The 22,936-nt window shown below is 41.8% G+C and overlaps 1 long non-coding RNA gene across 1 annotated transcript; it reads right to left on the bottom strand.

Annotated features, from left to right (window-relative positions):
* Positions 1 to 5,453: 5,453 nt before the first annotated feature.
* On the bottom strand, positions 5,454 to 22,545 carry LOC139077265 (uncharacterized). Its single transcript, XR_011529623.1, has 3 exons — positions 22,218 to 22,545; positions 12,184 to 12,285; positions 5,454 to 5,716 (listed from the first exon to the last, which is right to left on the bottom strand). It is a non-coding gene; the product is annotated as an uncharacterized lncRNA (long non-coding RNA).
* Positions 22,546 to 22,936: the final 391 nt, after the last annotated feature.

Below are 22,936 nucleotides of genomic sequence, written 5' to 3'. Positions count from 1 at the left end.
TCAACTTGCTTGTGCCTCAGGGCCTTTCCACCTGCTGCTCCGTCTACTTAGAAAGCTCTGTCCCCAGGTATTCCCATGGCTCACTTCCTCATCTCCTTCAGCTCTGAAATCAAATCCCTCCTTGACGCCCCTGTTTAAAATAGCAAGCCCCAAGCCCAGCATTCCATACCCCGTTTCCAATTCATTATTCCCCATAGCATTTCTTACCATCAGGCACATTATATAATTCGCTTGTTTATGTTTTGTGGCCTGTCTCCTTTCTCCTCTCCCTGTCCTCCCCAGGGCCCCTCCAGGTAGAACATAAGTTCCATGGGGCAAGTACTTTTGTTTTGCTCACAGCTGTATCCTCAGCTGCTGGAAAAGTGCTCGGCTCATGGGAGACGCTCAGTAACTGTGTGTGTATGGAGGCCTCCAAGATCACCCCAGGGGTTGGTGATTCGCTAAGAGGACTGGCAGAACGCAGCACAGGGTTGAGCTCACAGCAAAGGAGAAAGGCACAAGGGGCAAAGTCCAGGGAAACCAGGAACAAGCGCAATGTCATCTACCAGGAAATTTCATTAGTGACTGGGTGCTCAGGGTTTTTATTGCAGGTTGATCACATAGGCACCGTCCGCCTGGCAGGTACCAAAGTTCCAGACTCCCAGGAGCAAAGCCAGTGTTCCCCATGTACCATGTTGTTTACAGAAACCGTTGAGACACAGCAAATCATTCTTATCAGTTCTGGAAATGGTGGGAACCTTCCCCAAATCCACATTCCCAGACGCCAGCCAAGGGCCAACCTTTCTAAAGATGGCAGTCTCAGGCTCTGCACTGAGTCTTTTCTGCACGGCCTGTTAAAATAGTTTGTCACTTTTTAATTGACAAAAATGAAGCACTTCAGAGCTCAAGAGCAAGATAGGGTCAATCAAAGAAAACAAAGTTTCCTTTTTTTTTGCACGTTGGAATCTGCTGTGTAAATTTTGGCCTTATTTACACACATCAACACAGTCTGCATATTTTTAACATAGCCTGGCATGGGAAGAAGATGTGGTTCAAAGCTCACACTTTGCTTGGATTCTATGCATTTTTGGGATCTGTTTCTAAAGGGAATGTGGAGAAAGAAAACCTAGATGAAGCGAGTGTCTATGAGAGGGTGTCTGTGACAGCCTTTAGTATAATATCTTTATGTTTTCTTTGGTTTTTCCTTTTAAGTATTCAGTGTTCAGTAAATTACCTGGCATATACAAAGAGCTACATAAATATTTGTACAGTGCATAAGTGATGCTGCTATAAATGTTAAAAGTGGTTCTATTTTATAGGCTTGTGAGTAAAATTTAACTTATATTAAAAATTAATATGACTTGGGGGCTGGCCCGATGGCACAGCGGTTAAGGTCGCACGTTCTGCTTCTCGGCAGTCAGGGGTTCGCCGGTTCTGATCCCGGGTGTGGACATGGCACCGCTTGGCAAAAGCCATGTTGTGGTAGGCATCCCATGTATAAAGTAGAGGAAGATGGGCTTGGACGTTAGCTCAGGGCCAGTCTTCCTCAGCAAAAAGAGGAAGATTGGCAGTAGTTAGCTCAGGGCTAATCTTCCTCAAAGAAAAAAAAAATTAATATGACTTGTGGCAGATGCTGAATACAAGTTGAAGATTGGTATGATAGCTACTGTGATAAAACAGGTTAAACTGTTTTTATTGACTCTTATTTAGGTATGCTGAAATTGTAAATAAATAGTTGGCATGTACTGCTTTTATTTGCTTAAGCTAAAAGGAGGGGGCAATGTATGTGCACACATGGACACACACACACACACACTCACCTAAAAACCATCTGGAATTGTGTAGTGTTGGGGGAGGAGAATCCCTAGTTGTTGGAATCTAGATCTACTTAGGGTAGCCTTCATGAATGTGAGAATTTCATAATATTGAGACCACTGGGAAACTTCTCAGCATAGAATCTTCTAGAAAACTTATGCCAAATCCTTTTCCAAGTTGTAAGACCAGTAGAAGTGAGGCTGGTCTACTGGGGTCTGAAATGAGACAGGTAGAGATTTAAGAAAAGGTTTAAAATCTTGATTTGAATATGATATCTTTGGTTTTAGAACTTTTGCCCACTAAAGCTTCTTTCTTATAAATATCATATGTTTTGCATGATAGCTATTTCTATAGCATTATTTAAGTGGAGTACGGTAATTTGCTTTTAACTTCTGATGAAAATTAGCCTGGCTTATATATATATATACACATATACATACATGTACATACACACATATGTGTGTGTGTGTGTCTTTTAACCTCCCATCACTGGTTAAGTGTTTACTTACTATTACCTTGTTGTAACAGTTCTGCGTTTCTGCGTAGAGCGACTATTCCTCTAATATATTATTGTGGAAGTTCTTCTAGGCAAATATTGATTCGACAAGTAAAGGAAACTTGGAAAGTATATTTCTAGACATAGGATTTGAAAAGAAAACGTTAAACCATTTTTCTAGGCTATGGCACAATTAGACACTCCTAGGGTTTTAGCGCTGAGTCAGCTAAGAGACCCAGCCATAATTTCTCATTGTACAGACTGGGAAAGGAGGCCCAGAGATTTCAAGATGCTTGCCTGAGATCACACAACAAATTTGGGGCGAGCAGCAGAACCCATGGCTCCCACTCCTAGAATTCTCTCCAGGACATCCTCCTGTTTGCTTCCGTCTCCACGAGAAGGAATGCATGCGTTGATTACCTGCTATGTTTTCAGTAGAAGAGGAGGTTCTGAAGTAATGCAGCTTTAATCAGAAAGTGATATTATGCCTCTTAAACTGAAGTGGGTCAAAATTTCCTTCTGATGACATTGTTAGGTTGTACTCAAGAGGAAGGAGCTGGGAAATCATACCCTCACTGGACTTGTCATGGAAACTGTACTCTGCAAATGTCCACCAAAACTTTGAAAACGTTGATGCTAACTCTGCGTTTTAGCAGAAGAATCCTGGTGCTTTCGAGGTACGTCTTTTTCTCAAACAAATACCACTTTGTAACAGATTTCCTTCCTTTGGTCAGCAGACTATCCGGAGTTAGCTAAAGCTGGTGAGCCTAATGTATACAGCTGGTCCATGCTGCTTGAATTTAGGGCAGCAAGATGAATTTAGCTGCAAATGCTATATTAAAACCTAAAGAGTATTTTTGCTGCGTAGCAATATATTCTCAAAAAACTGGTGGGTTGATTGTGCCTGGGGATTCTCAGTGACAGATGACTCCCTAAATAGGGAGAACCTGGTGGCCCTCTCTCTCTGGGTCAGACTGAGGCGATAGAGCAGTCACCCAGGCTGAGCTGCTCCAAGGCACCTGCCAAGACCTGTTGCAGGAGTGCTGCGTGATCCCTGAGATGTGCCTGCAGGCTCTGAGGACATGTCCCTTTCCCCACCCTCTGCATGCTCAGTGAGCCCTGCAGAGTGGTGAGAAACAGAATCCTTCTTCCACTCTTGTTTGCAATCCAATGGGAGGTGGCATTCAAGTTTGCTTGTGTTTCACTTGTAACTGGTGAGCACAAGCCGCCTTGCTGAGTATAACCTTAGCAGCTTAGCCGAAAATGAACCTACTCCTGGCTCTATCTCCAAAATGAGAAAATTTGTCTTTAGTGACACAGGCACAGTCTAAGTGGTTCATAAATAAACCCCTGGTTTCGTGTTAGGATCACTCCCATCCATCCTCCTACCCTCATCAAATCAGGCTAGTACTTTCCAAGCAATAATTGTCATAACACAAGACTTCATTAACTTTATGTTCGTTTAGGAGCAGTAGTAAGACAGAAATCAGCATGGAGAGTTTTGCTTCTTCAGGTAGACTGAGACCTAATCAACTTGCAGGCCACAGGAAGAGTGTGCTCTTATTGGATTTCCTTACCAGGACCCAAAGGAGTCAACAAAATTCTTTCTATCATTGTTGCTGCCACCCATAACCAGCGATTCCCAATTTACTTAGGGAAATTAATATTTATGGATCCTGAAATGAGCAGTGGCTGAAATAAGGGGGAAAGCTTCTTGTCAGCTATTATCATATCAATCACTATTTTGCATTTGCCAGCAATAAAACTCAGTCCTGGTTGGAGACTGTGACATGCGCCATCTGGTATGGCAATTCACAAGACCTCTAGCTGGGACACTCCCAGCATCCACTGGTTGAAATATGATCACCATGTGATCAGATCCTTTGTCCCATGCTCCAGAGACCCAGGGCCTGAATGTCTGAAAGATGCCATCCCCTAGGTAACACATTCACCATGTGCTTTCTCAGACATCTGGCAGAACATCTGTGAGGGTGGAGGCCAGAGAGATGACCATCTACTCTGTTATTTTCCATTTACAATATCGAAAATAAAAATAGAAATGACCACACAGTATGTTTCTGTGATCTGAATACTTGTACCACAACAAGTTTTGACTGACGATACTATCTGGCATTTTATGCCTGCCAAAGAAAGATATTCTTCCACTCTTCCCACCACTGTAATGGAAAATATTCTCATGGTGAATAAAATAAATGGAAAAAATTCATCCTTATGTATCACATGTTAGCTTGAAGTCAATTTAAGATATCATCTAAAACTCACCTTGGAATGCTTCTCCCTTATTAGCTATCATTGAACTAGCTAACTATAACAAAATATCTGCTTCAGAAATTTCTCAGTGATGAGATTTTAAATGCTTATTGAAAAATCTTTATACTTTCTCTACACGCTAAATTTTAGTCAAGTCTACTTTAGGATAAAGCCATAAATTTCAGCAATATGTTGGACTAAAAGAGGAAGCAATTCAGTTTTAAGACAACAGTTCTAGTCTCCTAATTTAGAACAATATTTTTAAAAGGAAAGACATTCTGTGCTTTTAGATGTTTTATTATTTGTTCTTACAAAAGTCATGGTTTCATCTTTTTGGTAAGTTTCATTATACAAATACAACAAGAATAATAATCTGGCTTCCTGTGTAACTAATATAACATGGATTTGATATTTTTCCTTTGGACATTTCATTTTGGCATAAATACATAACAATATATCTAGTGATCTAAGAAAAGCTAAAATGTTATATTTTCAATTGACATAAAAATTTCCTTGCTTGATCTAATCCACGTTGGTACCTACTTTTATGTGTCAGCCATATTGATATTATCTTAAAGATCTCTGACCGTTAGAGAAAACTAAGTTAAGAAACTTCTTGGAATATGCTTGGTCTTGCTCCTCTCCTGAAGCCCCTAGTCTGTCCTGAAAGAGCAATCAACTTGACCCGTGCTAAAAGGTATGCTTTTGACTTGTAGGATGGCCAAATGAAGGCAAGAAGTAAAAGCCATATATATATAGATATAAAAGATTGTGCATCTATGCGCTTGTATAAAAAGCATTCAGCCTTACACAGTGAGAACCGGTAGATTTTACCTGTGAGCTGCCATGCATATGCAGGTGGTGCCCCCTGCACATCTAATTGATCATGCACTTGTGCCTGAATATGTCCCCCCCAAATTCATATCTTAAAGATCTTAACCCCCAATGTGATGGGGCCTTTGGGAAGTATTTAGGTCATGAGGGTGGAGCCCGCATGGATGAAATTAATGCCCTTATAAAAGACATCCCGGAGACTTCCCTTGTTTCTTCTGCCGTGTGAGGATGCAGGAAAAGATGTCTATGAACCAGGATGTGAGCCCTCATCAGACACTGAATCTGCCAGCAGCTTGATCTTGGACTTCTCAACATCCAGAACTGTGAGAAATAAATTTCTGTTGTTTATAATCCACTTAGTCTGTGGTATTTTTGTTATAGCAGCCTGAACGAACTAGGACAGTGGAGCAACATCAAAACTCAACTCTTAGCTCTAGTCATACTTAACAAGTCTCAACCAAAGCTATGGCTCTGACCGTTTTTTATACTGTAGCTACTTCAAGACCTTTAATCTACTAGACTTCAAAGGCTCTTGGTCTTTTGGACTTTCAGTCTTACCTTTGAAGCAGGATTGACCTGCAGCTGTACTGCCTACCAGCTTTAATCTTTTGCAGGCTGACTTCACAGTTGTGCCTTAGATCGGATATTGTTGTTGAACTGGGCTTAAAAATTAGTATTGATTGTGCCTTCATTTGGTCCAAGTATTTTGATGTGAAAGTAACCCCTCTTGAATGTTCTGAGCAATTTAAAAGAATCCAATCAAATATTTATGGGAAATAGGAGCGCATTACTGCTTCCAAAGAATTGTGTGCTGTATGCCTTTTATTCTTTTCTTATAATTATAAAGAAAGGCTGAATAATTATATTCAACATGCCAGTAATGCAGACACCATGGTCTACTTTCTTTTGATTATCTGTAAGATAAAAGTCATTTTAACAACAGTTAAAATGGTGCTCAAGATGAATTTGGGGAGGTGAGTCCCCTTATTTTCATGTATTTTTAAGAGAACTTGTCAGTGAGGGTTACTACCATGAGCTTTTGGGTCATTGCTGATCTTGATAAAATTTGAACAGCTGCTACAGGCCCCTGGTCTTCATCCCAAGATCTTGTAATGTGCTCACAATTCAGAATTGAAAACTTTTCTCAAAGCAATTCTATTTTCAATGATTTTTTAAAAGATTTTAATTATGCATGCAAATAATTTGATATTTTTAATGCCTTGTATGTCTTTCTTTCCAAATGTTATTGCTAATGACAGACACAGAAGAGTTTAACAGATCAAAAAGAAAGTAAAAGAATTGAGGTGTGGCAAGGTATACCAACCTTTGGATGTTGACAAGCATAACCAAGAAGTCTTATCCATTCTGATCTAAAGCTAGAGTGTTAACTCAGAGAGTCGAGCAAGTTTTAATAAAGATACCATTTGATGAAGCCCTTGAATCTCTCCCTACCTGAATGGGGCAGATATTTTCATGGGGACAGTTTCCATGTGCCCATGCCACTATCCCTCAGGGATAGTTAGGGATTTCAACATCCTCTTTGGTTTTCATGCTGTCAGTCAAGACAGAGGATCATAAAAAGATATACAGATGACTGGTGGACAACACTATCTCCCCCTCTTTGGAACTTGTCAAGGAAAAAGAGGGAGACAAGCTCTCATCCAAGAACCTGCCAGGCATTGCTCTGCTTTCAGAGGAACTGGCCCAAGTGCTGTTTAGTGTAGGTGAACGGACCTCAGGTTTTGTATGGGAAATGCTCTCTCTTCCCTGCTATGCCTTTGCCAAGGCAAACGGTGGAAGGTATTCCAGGGCACTGGAGGAAATCGAACACTAAACAGAAACAATGACTATTGCTTTGCCATCCTATGGTTTGAATGATGCCCCCCCCCCCCCCCCAGAATACATTGAAGTCCTAACCCCCAGAACCTGTGGATGAAACCTTATTTGGAAAAGGGGTCTTTGCAGATGTAATCAGGTTGAGCTGATACTGCATTGGGTGGGCCCTAATCCGATTGACCAGTGTCCTTAAGAGAAGAGAAAACAGAGACAGAGACACACAGGGGAGAACGTTGTGTGGCGATGGAGACAGAGATTGGAGTGATGCACCTATAAACCAAGACATGCCAAGGATTGCCAGCAACCACCAGAAGGAGGGAGAGAAGCATGAAACAGATCCTCTCTCAGGGCCTCTGGTAGGTACCAGCTCTACCAACACCTTGATTTCAGACTTCTAGCTTCCAGAATTGTAAGAGAAGACATTTCCGTTGTTATAAGCCACCTAGTCTCTGGTGTTTTGTTACAGCAGGCGCAGGAAATGAATACACCCTGCCATACAGCAAGGGAGTAACCATGTTCGGCTTTCTGGCTTCTCTCTCACAGAACAGCAGCTGGAACACAGGGAGTGGCAGTGTCCCTTTGCTGCTTAAAGATTGCGAAGTGGGGCTTGGCCTCCAAAGTCCGTGTGGGTGTGACTCGCCACCACCGTAGGAGTGCTGCCTTTCGTTGCGTGCTCGCTACATGCCGGGCTCTGTCTGAAGGGCTTTATGTGTTACTGAAAACAACAACCCCGAGAGGGTGCCCAGATCTCACAGAAGAGGGAACCGGGGCTGAGATGCAGTGACTGGCCCGGGTCACAGAGCTCGCAGATGGAGAAGCTGGCATAGGGACTCCAACCCCGCACCTCCAAAGAAGACGGCCATCTTCTTAGCAATCACACAGGAGTATCTGATGGCTTGTCACATACGGGCACAAGGATGTGGTTTCTGAGGGGAGCAGGTGGCATTTTCTTTGTGTGTCTGGAATTTAACCCGGTGACCCAGAAGATATGTTTGCCTTGATTCCATTTTTTAGGCAATTGCAGAGAAAATGGGAAAGGAACAAAGGAAACTAGTTGTTGAATTGGGAAAAAGAATAAAGAGGACTCAAAGAGCAGTGGTGATATTTTTACATTTCTTTCTTTTGGTGACATTTTAAATGACATATTAAATTTTCTGTGAAACATGAATGATTTAGCTGTAGCACTTAAAACTAATGAGCCAAGAGGCTATCTAGTCAGTGAATGCGTGTAGGACAAATAAGTCTAAAATCACATGGGACATTTTAAGAGGCTCTGCTTTTGCTGCAGTGAAATGGTCTTGCTCCTCTCCTGAAGCCCCTAGTCTGTCCCGAAAGAGCAATCAACTTGACCCGTGCTAAAAGGTATGCTTTTGACTTGTAGGATGGCCAAATGAAGGCAAGAAGTAAAAGCCATATATATATAGATATAAAAGATTGTGCATCTATGCGCTTGTATAAAAAGCATTCAGCCTTACACAGTGAGAACCGGTAGATTTTACCTGTGAGCTGCCATGCATATGCAGGTGGTGCCCCCTGCACATCTAATTAATCATGCACTTGTGCCTTGTGCACAAGTATAGATGTGCCTTTGCTTGTATCTGAACTGTCCATAATTCAAACGAAGCTGTAAGATACACTGAAGCTCAGAATGTGAGGAAGCCTTGAGCTCCCCTGAGTAGCACAACTTTGGCCTTACCGCAGTCCCAGGCTGAACACTTCTGTGGAAGGAGTTAAGTGGTTTGTTAGCGGTCATTTTGAGTATCATCTGGAGTAGTCACGTGGCAGAATCTTCAGGCTGTTCCCCCCAAATCCACTTCCTCTTCTTCCTGGGTATACCACTGGACTACACTTCCCAGCCTTCCTTGCAGTTAGCTGGGGCTATGGAACTGAGTTCTAGCCATGGAGTGTGAGTGGAAGTGATATGTGCCATTCTGGGCCACAGTTTTTAAGAATTAGGTGTTCCCATCCATCTTCTTTCCTTTTTTCCAGATAGGTCTAGTCTAAGAAGAGGCCCTAGAGGATGGTGGACCAAAACACGGTGGGAGTCTGTGCCCCTGAGTCACCAGGTGGAGAACCATCCACCAACCAGGAGCATCCACCTCAGGCAGTTAAGTGGGCAGCGAGTGGGGAGCATACTTCCCTTGTGTTAAGCTGCTGAGATTTGGGAACTATTTAAAATTTTTTGATTATAATCTAGCTACTCAAAGTGTAGTCCATGAACTGATTCATGAATAATTTATTACTGGTCGACAAGAAGAGAAGTAGAGAAATTTGAGAGTAAGCATTAAGAAGCTTGTACAACAATTTGGCGCTGCTATTACATCTAACAGTGTGATTAGTGGATTCCTCTCATTGAACAGAGTGTAACCAGTCTGAGTACTGATGAAATCCCATGGTGAGTTGCATATGGCACAACCACGTATTAGTCATGGGTGATGAGTGGGATCACAAATTGTTTTTCACATGTTGGAAATAGAAAAGGAAAAGCTCTTCGCCACAACTGTGTGAGAAGCACTAGTCTAGCACACCACCATGAGGACAAGCCACCAACTGAAACTCTGGCAGGCCACCCTGACTTTCTGCCTGGCTGACTGCATTAGCTATCTGTTGTTAGAAAGCCTGCGGATGCTACCTCTCAAATATTTATTGAATGTATATTCTCCCCATGCCCACTGCCCTAGGCTTAGCTTAGGCCTCAGTCTCTTTCACACGGACTATTGCTGGTTGCCCCTCTGCTCCTTCCCCTTCTAATCCAGCCTCCCCGACGGTCACCAGACCCATCTGTCTGAATGAAAATCTGACCAGAGCATGCCCTACTTGAAAACCTTCCACAGCTTCCATTGCTTCTAAAATAACTTTGATCTAAGATCAGATATTAACTAAAATTTCAGCCTTTTCTCCTGCTGCTTTCTCCTTTGCCAACTCTACTCCAGCGATAGTTGAGATTTCACAGGGCCATGCTGAATCACGTCTCTGTGCTCTCGAGCACGTGCTTGTCTCTGCCTAGAATCTCTTCCTTCCTTCCCTCTAAAACCCAACGGAAAAAACCACCCCATTCTCATTCTTTAAAACCAGCTGAAGTACCCAGAGATCTTCTCTGAGTAATTTCTCCCAAGTAGAATTAAGCAATCTTTTCTCTGTATGCTCTCATATCTCATATATCTTTCCATTATTTCCCTTGTCATTTAGTACTTATTTTAACTTCTCTTTATCTCACTCTACTAAGCTTTATAACTATGGTGCTGGGCACAGGGTCTGGCCCACATAAGACAATCTGTAAAACTTGAATGAATGAGTGAATGAATGTTGTAATAAGTAACTTGACTCCTTGACTTTGCCCTTTGTCCTCACTCTTGCTACTTAAAAACCTTTGCAGCCTGTCTGAGATAAACTTTCTTTCAATTTGTAATGTAAATGCAACAACAAAGATGGGTTTTTTTTTATGTATGCTTTTCTTGATGAAGAAGTTTGGCCCTGAGCTAACATCTGTTGCCAATCTTCCTCCTTTTTTTTCCTCCCCAAAGCCCCAGTACATAGTTGTATATCCCAGTTGTAGGTCATTCTAGTTCTTCTATGTGGGATGCCACCACAGCATGGCTTGATGAGCAGTGCTGGGTCCATGCCCAGGATCCAAACCAGTGAACCCCAGGCTGCCGAAGTGGAGCTTGAGAACTCAACCACTCCACCACAGGGCCAGCCCCAGAGTATGTTGACATAAGAGATGAAAAGATAAGAGTAGCTGGAATCAGTTCTCCATGCCACTTTTGTTCACATCTTCATGCTTTGGATTTATGAACACATTAAGTAAGGTTTTAAGGTCTTTTAAAGATCTCTGTTAGCAAACACTCCTATTACTACTAGAGAATTTAAAAAAAAATATGGTCTTTCCCTGAAAGATGTCTGCATGTAGGAAGAAAAGAAGGGGGCATCCATCAGCTAGGAGCCAGGTCACAACTTCATCTGAAATTTTTTTTTAACTTCTTTTAAATTTCTATTTATTTTTATTATTATTTATTTATTTATTTATTTTTAAAGGAAGATTATCCCTGAGCTAACATCTGCTGCCAATCCTCCTCTTTTTGCTGAGGAAGATTGGCCCTGAGCTAACGTCTGTGCCCATCTTCCTCTACTTTATACGCGGGATGCCTACCACAGCATGGCGTGCCAAGCAGTGCCATGTCTGCACCCGGGATCCAAACTGGCAAACCCTGGGCTGCTGAAGCAGAACGTGTGAACTTAACTGCTGCGCCACTAGGCCGGTCCCCTTCATCTGAATTTTTAACACATTGTTTTTACAGCTCTTCTGTTTTGAGTACAACTTAAGACCCCTGTCGCCCCCCCACCACATTTCTGGAAACTGTTGCAGAGCTAACATGTGTGCCAATCTTCCTCTGTTTTGTATGTGGGATGCCACCACAGGATGGCTTGATGAGCAGGGCTAGGTCTGCGCCTGGGATGTGAACCTGCGAACCCCGGGCCGTTGAAGCAGAGCATGTGAACTTAACCACTACACCACTGGGCCAGCCCCAGGAATATTTTTGTTAATTGTGTTTTAAATGTTTAAAATAGATGGTATGTGTTATCAAGTTATTTTGATTATGGTGGGGCTGGTTTCCCTCACCACCCTGTCCCACGGTATATGAATCTACACATTTATATCTGTGTGGTCATGAAGCTATGATCATACCTTTCCAAGGATTATAATTATTCACTATCACTTTAAGAGACGCTTGAGGGAAGTGGTCAAGGGGAGAAGAAGGGAAGGAGGACCTTTCTCTTAGGGAGCAGCAAACTACAGCTGTCACCAAGGCTTACATCCTCTATAATCGGTATTAGCCTGGTGATTTTCCAGTTCATGCTAATAGCCCTGAGCTTGTGGGTTCTGACTCCCCGCACAGTCCATCAACACGTGGTTGTGGTCTTGGTTCAGTCATGTGGGCACATCACTTTACCTCTTAGTCTGAAGCTGCCACAAGGTTGTGGAAGGTCCTCTAGGTTTTCTGAGGTCATCACGGTATCCAAAATTTGCAGAAGTCAGCCCCATCTTTTTTTTTCTAAAGGAACAATGAAAAAACTTTGATAAAGTTATTTTTCATCTATTTTCAATGTCAATATCTGAAATGTAGGATATCATAAAACAAGTTGATATTGACCTCACAGATTACAAAAAAATGTTCAAAGTACATAGTACATTTTTAGTACAGTTTGTCAACCTCTTAATGGTGGCATTTATGTCAGTTTACCTCCCCAACTGGAGAATAATAAAGTCTATTTATAACAAGGGCCAGATTGTTTGGTTTTTGAATATTTTGGAATACTCATATCATCTAGTTTTCAAGGCAATTTGGATGTGGTTGTGGCTTGTTATCCAAGGGTCTCTGGAAGGAGTGTAGGGCTGACTTGCAACAAGATGCGTGTATCCTGGAGCATGGTCAAGAGAATTTCATAGGACACACACCACTGGGGCCGAGGTGGTCTTCCTCCAGAATCTTTGTAGCCACAGTCTCCTGTCCAGTATGGCTAGTTGGTGAGAGTGCAATGTTGGCCTGGCAGCCCACCCTTTTGCACAGAAAGGACTTGGAATAGAAGTGATCATCGGTGATGACAGCAAGTGCCCTCCAGGTGTTGGAAGCAACAGCTGAAAGAGAACTGAAACCTCCTGGGATTAGCTCTAGAGTCCTTTGAAATGTGCCCACATGTTCATCATCATAACTGGAAGGGTCTCAGGCCACTTGCAGCCTGTTTTGTTGCAACTGATAATATCTACTAAGAGAGATTTACATGGGAAGCTGCCTGGATTCTCATTTGTGTCTCCAAGGTGGGGCGCTTAGTCTATTTACAGTTGTTTTGTCAATGGTCCCTTAAGTTCAAGAGGGGAGGGATCACCTCCTCAACTGGACTCAAATTAAACACATGACCTGTTCCTTTTATCTACCGGTAGGAGCCTGCAGCTTCCACTCAGGTGAGTAAGTCCCTAAGACCATAAACATATTCTCCTTCTCACTCTCTACACCTTTGAAGTTGATGGGATCCTAAGAAATGTCGTTTTTTTTTTTAAAGATTGGCACCTGGGCTAACAACTGTTGCCAATCTTCCTTTTTTCTTTTCTTTTTAAGGATTGGCCCCTGGGCTAACAACCATTGCCAATCTTTTTTTTTTTTCTACTTTATCTCCCCAAACCCGCCCGTACACAGTTGTATATCTTAGTTGCAGGTCCTTCCAGTTGTGGGATGTGGGATGCCGCCTCAACGTGGCCTGATGAGTGGTGCCATGTCCGTGCCCAGGATCCGAACCCTGGGCTGCCGCAGCGGAGCACGCGAACTTAACCACTCAGCCACGGAGCCGGCCCCAGAAATGTCATTTTAAAGATCTTGGAACTTGATGAATTCGTGCATTCTTTTATATTTTTAGGACCATGCAATGCTTAAAGGTACTTAAAATTATATTCAGTTGAATTTTAGGCTCTTTACAGGGCTTTGTCTGACTTGAGATAACAACTGATGGGATCATTCTCTTGAGTCAGAAATATCATTAACTGATGTATTTACATTTACCGGTTTCTATTTCTTTCATTGATACAATATATAAATCAATAATACCAATATGATTAAACAACAACACTCAACAGGAACGTTAGTTTGAGTGATATGAAGTTTTTAAGGTCACAGTTAAGTGACAATTTCACATGGTTCAACCAGACGCATTTATTCTACGAGGTGAAATACTTTGAATGGTGTGGTTAAGGTCTTTTTTTTTTTAGCCTTAGAATTCAAAGGAAAGAGCCCACTTTTGCTCCAAAGCAGAGGAAATTCAGGCTTCTTCAGGGCCATCCCCACCCAGACCCTTTATACCCATGGTCGAGTTGTGAAATGGACAAGAATGACTCTTCCTGTTGGCCAGGCTTCCCCTCAAGTCCTGCACTACCATGAGCTTGTGTGGGGCACCTCCCCTCACCTCATCTGGACACACAGACCTTTGGCTTACCTTGGATTGCCTCATTGGTCTTATCAACATCCATCAGACAGCACCGAGAGTAGTTTTCCATTCATGTCAGACTACACTTCCGTATCTGTCCTGTTGAGTGACTTTGCTCGTTTTAATGAAATCGACTGAGACACAAATTTAGAAAATCCTGGAAAGAATAACTTATTTCTATTGAACAAAGTTCTGGTCCCAGGTTTTATCCAGCCATATAAAGGGAATAATTATAATACTAACCTGTACAGTTGCTTCTGTTTGCCCAAAATATCTAGCCAGAGTTTGTCTGGTTCCTGTAAGTTGCCTAGCAGTGAAAGTCTCTGCCCAAGCAAGGAGGCATGGAAGCCAGTTGAAATGGCCACAGCAATCATGCTGCCTGCTCATGACGTTGCCTCCAGGGTGGCAGACAACCTTGGATCCCAGTGACTGACCCAGCGGGCTCAGAATTGGTCTTTGCCAATTCCCAATATGCCAGGATCTGATATGGTTAGAAAGTTATGACACATTTTTGACATTATTGTCACTCAGATTATATTGACTATTGGCTTGCTCATCAGTTTGTTTTGCAAATACAGCAAGAACCTCAGGGTACATATTAATGTGTGTGATAGAAATGCAATATAGTGAGTAGTTCAGAAACCGTAACCCCACAAGATAACAGTAACAACCCCCTCCTTCTCTGATTGTATAGTGATTGAAAATTTCCTGAAATCAATGGACCCAATTTCTTCCATGAGGATCACACACACACAGTTGGTTTTGTTTGTTTAGTTTTGGGAAGAATTTTAAGTAAAGGAAAACTTTATTCTAACAGTCTATACTTGTCCCTGGAACTTTCCATTTCTTATTTTAGAAAATTTGCCATTTCAAAAAATAAGTACAAAGGAGACTGACATTAATTTCCAAATTGCATTCCATATAAGGTAATTTTGAGCTCTTTACCAGCAACAAGTTATTATGTGTAATAAGAAGACACACTGTTTATAATGTATCTTCTACCAAAGAGCTCAAAGCAGTTTACCGACAGGATCTCATTTGGTTTTATAACAGTCTACAAGATAAGATTGAAGCAGACTCTATTTCTTTTTGAGATATTTAGGTAACAGATATTGAAGTAATCAGATTGACACTCCCACACCAAATCACTATATCGCATACACATTGGAAACGAGAATCTCCTTTTTGACTCCAAACTTCTTAGTTGATATTGGCTAACTGAGACTGCAAGTGGCTGAGCATCAAACTATGACAGCAGCCAACTTAAACTACAATAATCCGGTGTAAATAAAGGGGTCCTGGGTAATATGCTTTGTGCAGCAAAGACTTGAACTCACTTTGAAAATGTCACCATATTACGTTGCATACAATGATATAAAGAAAAACAACATTGACATTATAAAATAATTCCTCATCTCATAAGACGGAGGTCCACTGGTTACAGCTATGAAGGTGTTGCTGTCTCCCTTTTGTATTTAATAACGTCTTTGCGTTTTGCAAGTACTCACTGAGCATCTATACAGACATACATATACACAGCCGTATCTCGGGCTGTGCTTGAATACAGTGCTGATGCTAGGCACCATGGCAGTACAGCAGAAATGTGGACTCCCTCCAGGTTTATAGATGAACTAGATGATGCTCACAGAGTCCTGGTACTGTCCAAGGGGCTTCTCCACTGGCATATGCAGGCCCTGTCTGCATATAGATTAAGCTCTGAATGTTGCCAATCCACTGTGTTCATTGTACTCTATGACAGTAGAGCATGCTGGTTACAGGCACTGATTCTGATAGACTGCCTGGATTCAAATTCCAGCTCCACTGCTTATAAGATGTGGGGCTTTGAGCAAGTTACTTAACCTCAATTTTCTCATCTGCAAAATGGGAATAATAGTACCCACCTCCGGGGGTGAACGTGAGTTATGAAGTGCAAAGCGATTCAAATAACACCTAGTGCATAGTAAGTGCTGTGTAAGTGTGAGCCATATTATTGTTGCTGTTATTATTACTACCACTATTTATCATTTGGGACAAAGGGCAGTTTCGCCAGCAAGTAAGTTACTCTCTCAGAGGACCCAATGCAAAGACAGTCTGGCGTAAACAGACCATTGAGGGATTCAAAGCAAGATTTCAGAGAAGACAGTAAAGACATGTGGTAAACAGAGTAACACAAACAACAGAGGAATTTCCTGAGTTCCTCAAGGCAATGAAAGTTAGGAATGAGTTTTTCAAAACAATGAAAATCCCACCTGAAGCTGACTGGGGCTTTTCCTCATTCCCCAAGTGGGAGAGAGAGTCCTGGTAAGAAAATGCACATATATAGATAGATAGTGTTTTGCAGGGAAAAGGCATTTAAGGAGCGGAATTATCTTAGATAGTCATTCAACACGCTATGTTTCTTTTTCCTCATGGGCTCAACAGGAGGTTTCTATATATTTGAAGTGTGTTGTAGCCAGTAAGAGGGGCTTGGGGGCCTTTCACATAAAAAGTACTCAATATGGCTTGATGCATGCGTGAATGCATAAATTCATCTCTACTCATATTCGGAAGAAAAACAACCTTCTGGTGGGTTCTATATCCTCTTTTTTCCATTTCATTTTAACATACACTTATGAAACAACTATAAATTGTAAGACGGTGGCCAGACAGCAATGAGCATGACAAAATCCATTCCCTTAAGGAATTCACAGTCAAGAGGAAAAGGTCAAAACCTGCACTACATTAACCCACATGCATTAACAAGAGACAAACTGTAGAACTGATAGAAAAAGGGTTTCTGCCCAACACAAGGCCCACTTCTATTTAATTCTTCTTACAGCTGTGAGGGCTGTGGAGGGCTGGTTGGGACTGAAGGAACAGGCTACAGAGAAGTCCTGCGAAGTGAGCACTTACTGTGCATGTTAGGAAATGCTCTCCTTGGACCCGCTACACCAACTCAGTGGTCACTGTGCTGATCTCTACCCACATTTTACAGTGGAGAAATCGGCAGTTCAGAAAGGGTAAATCTAGTTTCCCTGGTCATGTCATTAGCAGTGGGTAGAACCAGTGTCTGCTCGTTTCTGCTTAACCACAGAGCCCTTGGCATCCTCCCCACTGTCCCTCACGGTCACATCAAAGCAGCGTATAATCCTTCCCAGCTGTGCCAGGTCATCTGGACAGCCTAGATCCAACGTGTTTGAGCTAAATAATAAAACTATCATCGGACCAATAATTCAGAGAAAGAAATTTTGGGGGGAAGGAAAATAAGATGGTCAAAGGCTGGTAACTGACAATTGTGTCCCAGTGAATACTTATTTGTATCCAATGGTTTTCTTTTTTGAATTTTTTTTAATTTTTATTAATTACAGTAACATTGGATTATAACATTATATAGCTTTCAGATGTACATCGTAATATATTTTGAATTCTGTGTACATTACATCATGTTCACCACCCAAAAACTAATTATAGTCCTTCCCCTCACATGTGAGCCTAATCACCCCTTTTGCCCTCCCCCCCAACTTCCACTCTGGTAAACACCAATCCAATCTCCATTGCCTTTGTTTGTTGTTGTTTTTATCTTCTACTTGTGAGCGAGATCATACGGTATTTGACTTTCTCCCTCTGACTAATTTCACTCAGCATAATACCCTCAAGGACCCAAGGGTTTTCTTAAACACATGTGAACAAATAGGTAAAAACCATTCACCCAATTTTGATAATGTTAAATTCTTGATAAAAAGTAGAGTGTTTGAATTTGCAAACGCCAAGGTGATGCCTTAGTATTTTTGTCTTGATACTTAAAAATTATACTTGAGTTAAATACAATATTCACATCTTTTTTTAACAGGAAGAGAAGAAATCAATGAATGAGTAGGTAGTTTTGCCTGACAAAACATACTTAGTCACTCTAAACAGAAGGAGAGAACTCCTGTTTTCTGGGTCAGACACACTGTCAATACCAGGATGATGAAATGTCATCCCTAACCCTCCTCTCAATTGCTAGCTCTTATTTTTTTTAAGTTACATTCACTTGCTTCTTGTTTTTAGTGCACACCAAAGCAATTAAGAAAGTCAACCATCCTAATATAGACAAACGTCAATAGAGTTTTAATAAAGAAATGTTTCTCAACAGAATAGATATTTATTTATAATAAAAATTATAAGCGTACGAAGTGGGGTCATGATGGAGGTACAGAAGAAAGGGAGCCTACTTCTGTACAGAATTTGAGTTCACATCTACATAGCACTAAATCACATAGGTTTAGTTAAACTGATAATTTGATAATTCAACTATGCACTTGATTGACGTATTAGACTGTTAAGGTGGATTATTTAGGTAAAAAAATCATTTCCAGAATTAGGATAATTTTGATTGGCTTTTTCATTGATTTAATCAATTGGTTAATTGATCAGATCTTTATTTCACGTGGGGCTGTTGAAACACACATTTTAACCTTCCAAAGGCATGCCTCCCAGTCTCCACCCTGGTTGGTTGAGTACGGCAGCCGTACAGCTATTTTCTGATGCAGCCAGGCTGGGAGGAAGTGGAGAGGCACTTGTATATGCAGCACGCTGCTGCTAGTGCTGCCTGGGACTCGAAGGAGCAAGTAAAGGCTAATATTGACTCAGATTTCTCTAACACCCATCTTCTTAGGAGTGCAAACCAACTTGCTTTAATTAAATTAGATTCTCCTAATCTTTAAGCTATGCTTTATGAGTACTACAAGGCACATTCAGGCTTTGCAGGTACCCAGCAACCAGAATAGTGGCAGACACATGGCTGGCACTGAGTAAATAGTTGCTGAATAAACAGATAAATGAATGAATTAATTTACAAATATTTAAACCCAGTTTTAAATATTTCATTAGAAACACAAAAGCACTTAGCATATTTGATTTTCTAGACCTTTTGTACAAAAAGAATCTGAATCCATTACACCCATTATCTTTAAAGAATCCTAATGCAATGTAAAGAAAATAAATATGATCATTCCTTTCATTTTTCAAACTTCCCACAGTGAAGCTAAGTGACTGGCCAGAGTAAATAGTCAGAAACAGAACCTGCCTCTTAGGTCAATATTTCATAATCTCCTTCTCTAAGGCTCATTAATTTGCAATTTGCTAAACTAGCAGTATAAAAACCCAAAGAAAATGCACAAAGAAAGTAGAAGATTTCTTTGGTCTACCTCTGGGTTTTCTATTGTACATATATCATTGATTTTTGATTATCTGAACTCAATTGGGCAGGGAATAAACAAAGCTCAGGTAATATTCTGTTCATTTTAGTCAATTAACGAAACTCTTCATCAATCCTTCACCAGAGTTGTTAATTGTTAAATTGAATCCTTTGAGTTTCGTCTCCCAAGTCCTAGGGCCTAATGTGACCAAAAAAGAAGGCCAGAGAAAAATGGAGAAGAAAAGCAAAAGCTCAAATAGTCTACACGCTGGATAATCTCATTAATAATTACCATGGGGGCACTCCAGGGTTGGTCATAAGAACATCTCCACGGTAGGCTGAACAGTGGCCTCTACAAGATATCCATGTTCCAATCCATGGAACCTGTGAATGTTACCTTATGTGGAAAAAAAAGGGGCTTTGCAGATGTGATTAAGTTAAGGGTCTTGAGATGGAGAGATTATCCTGGATTATCCCATAGGCCCTAAATGCAGTCACGTGTATCCTTATAAGAGTGAGGCAGAAGGAGATTTGACACCCGCAGAGGACAAAGTGAAGACAGAGCAGAGAGAGGTTTGAAGATGTTGACAGTGAGGATCAGAGGGATGCAGCCACAAGCCAAGGAATGCTGGAGCCACCACAAGTTAAAAGAGGCCGGGGATGGAGCCTAGAGCTTAGAGCCTCTGGAAGGAGTGGGCCCTGCTGACACCTTGATTTTAGCCCAGTGACACTAATTTCAGACTTATGGCCTCCAAAAGCATGAGAGAATATAGTTCTGTTGTCTTAAGCCACCAGCTTTGTGGTAATATGTTACAGCAGCCATAGGAATTTCACACAGCCTCAATTTAGGATTCTAGTCAGCCTATATATGCATCTATGTATCCGTGTGTGCCTATGTGGAAGAGAAGGGGATCTGATAGCTTTGCCTGGTGATAGTGGTGATAAAGACATTCAGTTTATTCTTCCTCCTGGCTCTCAACAGCAGCAACCTTTGGAAATGTGGCCTCAAGGGAGCACGGTCTTTCTGCAATTTCTGATAAGTTTTTTATTGGGCAGGTTTCCTGTGTGAAACTCATACAGCAAATTAGAACCTTTGCAGTGGTAATAAGTACCAATTTCTCCATCACCTAATACTGAAAAGGAAATAGCATACAAAATAAGAAACTCTCCTGTGACTTTGAAGTCCTTATTTATTATGTGTCCTTAGAGGGGTGTGTGTGTGTGTGCGTGTGTGTGTGGCAATGGTTGGAATGTTATACTCATGAGAACCACAGACTCCTCACCACATATTACCCCTGGGTAATACGCTAGGCAGTCTTGGAGAACATTCATTTCTTGTCATTCAGCAAACACTCACAAATGCTTTCTCTGATCATACACCTCTGCTAAGTGCCACAGAGGAATAAAACATATAAAACCTACTTATTGGACTTAAGGTACATACAACATGGTTGAGTTGAAAAATTGATCAAAATAAAGAGCTAAATAACAGCAAAATACAGCCATATGAGAAAAGCTGTAAAATACATGGGTGATTTATTTCCTGAGATATTACCTCGAATTTTGTTCCTTATATTTCTACCTTTCCATCCTTTTTTCAAGCAAGGAGCTGGGCCCATACCATTTCTGTCAGTGAAGAGACAACAACACTCCTGTCATTTGCAAAAACCTGAGTTTTGTTGCATATATTATTGTCATGACTGATGGTATCCCCCTAAAATTCATATGTTGAAGCGCCAACCCCTGAGGTGATGGTATTTGGAGATGGGGCCTTGGAGAGGTGATTAGATTTAGATTTGGTCATGCTGTTGGGACCCTTATGATGAGATTAATGTCCCTAAGAACGGGAGGAGATGGGAGAGCTCCTTCTTTCTGAGCACTCTGAGGAATGACATGTGAAGATATAGTAAGAAGGTAGCCGTCTACAAGCCAGGAAGAGGGCCCCCACCAGGAAGCAAATCTGCCTGCACCTTGATCTTGGCCTTCCCAGCCTCCAGAATGTGAGAAAACAAATGTCTGTTGTTTAAGCCCCCCAGTCTATGGCGTTTTGTTTTAGCAGCTCAAACTCACTAATACAATTATTCTAGGAGTCCCTGAGGCAGGACAGGAGCGAAAGGGTTGCCTTTGAAGGTAACAAGAGGGGAAAGGGGGTTGCTTCCCCAAAGTAGGGAAGTAATAGAAGCCCTGGGATTGGCTGCTTCTCAGGTAAGATCCCAGGCAGATGAGGGGCCTCAGAAATACGTGCCTGTGTGGTGGGCCCAGAGAGGCTGGACTGTCAGGTGTCCAGCCAAGGCAACGATGCCTCATTTTGAAGCGAAAGTAGCAAGCATTCACATGACCACTCAGGCTTTGACACAGAAGACCCCAGAGTGACTTTGGTTGAGTAGGGCATAAGGGTCCCTGCTCCATTTTCTGTGGGCCCCACACTCCTGTGTAATCTTAGACACTGGGAAGGCAGCCAGTCGTGGCTGAGATGGGATTTCTCACCTGCTTGGTGGCAAAGGGGCTCAGAGTCTGGGTTAAGTTGATTACAGCCAAGAAAACAAGTGTGATATTTTGCACCCTTCAGTTTTGGGGTGCAGATTTCCACCTGCTTCAACAGTCTATCCCACTGCACAGCCCATGCCCCAGCTTCCTTGGTCTACCGCATGCTCTCCCAACCCCCCAGCTGGCTCACCACACTGGATCTCACCACAGATTTAACCTCCTCCCCAGACCTATACATTTTTCAAGACTCTGCTAGAATCCCATCTCCTCTAAGAAGCCTTCCTAGACACTCCCAGTCAGAATGACTCTCTCCTTTTCCGTAAACTCGACATTTTGCATCTCTATTTGGCATTTACCACTACTTACCTCGCAGGGTGTGACTGTCCAGTGTGTGTCCTTCCACAGACTGTCACTCCTCAAGCACTGGGCAGGCGCACTGTTGGTTCCCACCACCTCCTCTCTCCCTGCCTTAGCACCCAGCAAAATGGGCTTTTCCCTAGAGGATTTTCAGTAATTATTTAATTTAATCCAATCACAGCCTCCAGTAAACCAGAAGAGCAGAGAAATGACTGAGATGGAGCGATCACAGAAGGCTTTTTGAAGGAGACAGACCTTAGTTTGGTTCCTCAAGGAGAGGTTGTCTTTCCAACTCCCCTGGATAATACTTTGTAAAGAAGGTAGCACTTTTGAGGCCTAAAAAAGGGCAGAGAAGTTGCCGATAAGCTTCCTTAGTCATAACGAGTGATTCACCCTGGGAAAAATCTGACTCAACAAGTTCTTTTCATACATGAGAAAAAAAATCTCATTAACTTGGGCTTCGGCAGTCCCGATTTTGAAATAGTAATAATACCGAATAATTGAACAAGGCTTTTCTGTTTAAAGAGCAATTTCACATACTTAAAACGCTTTTTATCCTTACACAATCTTTTGGGTCATGCATCAATCCCAAACCGACGAAACAGGAAAATCAGAGAGGGTAAATAATTTGTCTCGGACCCAGGTCTTTCCATTTATTCCTCCACTAAGCCACACTTGGGTATCGTCAAATCAGAGGCAAGATCATTTAGCTGCAGACCCATCCTATG

Source organism: Equus przewalskii, chromosome 19 (genome assembly GCF_037783145.1).
Source record: "Equus przewalskii isolate Varuska chromosome 19, EquPr2, whole genome shotgun sequence".
Classification (NCBI taxonomy): Eukaryota; Metazoa; Chordata; class Mammalia; order Perissodactyla; family Equidae; genus Equus; species Equus przewalskii.
This window is presented reverse-complemented; position numbering and strand designations above follow the sequence as displayed.